The sequence below is a fragment of the Tamandua tetradactyla genome, chromosome 1 (assembly GCF_023851605.1).
Source record: "Tamandua tetradactyla isolate mTamTet1 chromosome 1, mTamTet1.pri, whole genome shotgun sequence".
In the NCBI taxonomy this organism is placed as follows: domain Eukaryota; kingdom Metazoa; phylum Chordata; class Mammalia; order Pilosa; family Myrmecophagidae; genus Tamandua; species Tamandua tetradactyla.
In genome coordinates this window covers 20,086,544-20,089,134 of record NC_135327.1, presented here as the reverse complement: position 1 = coordinate 20,089,134, position 2,591 = coordinate 20,086,544, and positions in this window count along the sequence as shown.

Below are 2,591 nucleotides of genomic sequence, written 5' to 3'. Positions count from 1 at the left end.
TGCCTGGGGCGGGTGGGGCTGTGAGCACTGTGATCTCACAGAGCAGCGGGGTGGGAGGTCAGACCAGCCTCCAGCGTGGCTCTGAACCCTTCCCTCAGAGGAGCCCACTGTGACCACTTCCCACTTTTAAGATAGGGAAACTGAGGCCTTGAGGTGGGAGGAGCCATGCATGCCAGGGTCTCGGGGCAGGGCAGGGATGGGGGCTGAGGCTCCAGAATCCAGATCAGGCTTTTTCTCGCCCCTCTGCCTGGCCCCCACCCCAAGCTTCCCAGACTGACCACTGCAGTTTGCACGTGAACGCGTTTTGTAATGCGGAGCTGCTAGCTGGTGGGCCATTTAGCATAAAACAGAATAACATTCACGTGTGGAGGTTTTAATAAAGAGTTCTGCTTTTTACTGGGAAAAAATAAAACATAACAGAGTGGAAATGTTCAGCCAATTTTTTTTTTGGGGGGGGGAGGGTAGCCCTACCTGTGGAGAGCCTGGCTGATTGGAGCGTGAAACTAAAAGGAAAGGCACTTTTGTTCCCTGGTGGCACTTGCCCAAATTGCAGGTTAAGTACCCGTGGTCCAAAGAATAATGTAAACTGGTCCGTTTACATGACGAACTGGAATTAACGGTGTGGGTGGAATTAAGGTTGCTAACCAGCTGACCTTGACATGGGGAGGGATCCTGAATTATCCAGGTGGGCCCAAGGTAATCACGAAGGTCCTTATAAGAGCGAGAGGGAGGCAGAAGAGAGAGAGATGCAGCATGGAGGCACTCAGTCTAATGCTGCTGGCTTTGAAGACAAGGAATGGGACTGTGGGCCAGGGGAAAACAGCAACCTCTTGATTCTGGAAAAGGCAAGGAAACACCCTCCCCTAGGTGGAGAAGGGAACACAGCCTTGCTGACACCTTGACTCTAGCCCAGTGGGGCCCCTGCCAAACTTCTGACCTACGAAGCTGTATGATAACAACTTTGGGTTGTTGTAAGCCTCTGAGTTTTGGTAATTTGTTGCAGCTGCTATAGAAAATTAAAACAGCCCCATAGAATACTGAAGGTGGTGGAGGGGGCACCCCGAAGTTCAGCCACTATGACTGTCACAAGGGCATTTCAATTGTGAGCAGAGCCCATCTCGGGGGGACGGGTTTGAAGTGGCTGGCAGCACATCTTGCACGTGGCAGGCGCTGACCAGATAGTGCTAAGCCCTTGCTGCAGGGGAGCTGCCGGGCTCTGGGCTCTAGGGAGGGACTGGTGAGATTCTCGCTGCTTTGTGTCCGTGGCTGTCACCTAAATGTCCCCTGGGCTGGAAGCATCGAGGAAGAGGAAGTGTTCATGCTGAGCGCAAACACCAAGAGTGGCTTTGGTCAATATTTGCTTTTCTCTCCACCAAGTCTGCTCTTTGTCTCAGCCATGCTGAGGGACAGGAGAGCCTGGTCTCAGACATCGATGGACAAACTGAGGCCAGGGGTAGGATGGAGAGGAAGCTTGCACCTGGCCCTTCTCATTCCTTGATGCCTGTGGGGTTGGAGAAGGGGAGCCCTGGCTGGGAGGTAGGGCTAGTTCAGGTGAGCTTCGGCCTCTCCGGGTAGGGTTTGACAGTGTCTGTCTCCATGTTAGCTCTGTGGCCACTGATGGGAGCCCAGTCCAGGCCTGGGCTCTGGGACTGGTATTTGGGCTGGTCTGAGTCACTGGGAGCCACTGGGAGCCACTGGGAACCACAGAGGGCTCTGGAGACCCCTTGTATCTGTGCTCTAGCTAAGTTGTACAGAGGCACAGAGGGGCTGTCCCCACAGCTACACCATCACTTCCTGAGCACACGTATGTGCATGCATGCACAAACTCACATACATACCTAAATAGCCAGGGAACAGTCCACTATACACACATACACAAACACACATGCACCATACACACACAGGTCCACACGTACATCAGTACAGCAAGCCCACATGTGTATGCATGGACACTAAAGTCCCCACATTTCTACTCCTGTAGGTACGTGTGAACAGGCAGGTAACACCATACTCCACGACGTCAACACGTCCACTTCATGCACACACTGACCCGCAAACACACATTTTCCTCTGGTGCCGATAATTATGACCCAATGCACATGCGTACAGATGAATGCACACACACAACCACACACATGCATATAAGCATTCCCTGCCACACAAACACACACGGAAATGCATGCATCCCTGATAAACGTGTGCATAATTACATGCGTGCCCTCACACTCAAGCACATGTATATATGAACCACTTCATGGGCACACACAGTTCCTTGGGCTTCCAATAGCCAAGCAGGAGCCTGGGGTCTGTGATGTGGAGAGAGATGATGGGTTAAATCCATTGTGAGGGACTGTGCGTCTGGAGAGAGGCTCGGGTGTGAGGCAGCAGGCCTGACTGCCCCGGATCACCCAGTTTCCTGCCTGTCCCCTTTGTGTCAGGGCTCGGTCTGTACCCAGCGACAGGGCTCAGCATATGACCCAACTTAGAGCTCAACCTGTGATAAGTCAAGACCCAGGGTGTGCCCAGGGTTAGGGACCAGTGTCTGCCTGGGATGAGAACTCGGTTCATGATCAGGGTCAAAGCTAAGTCTA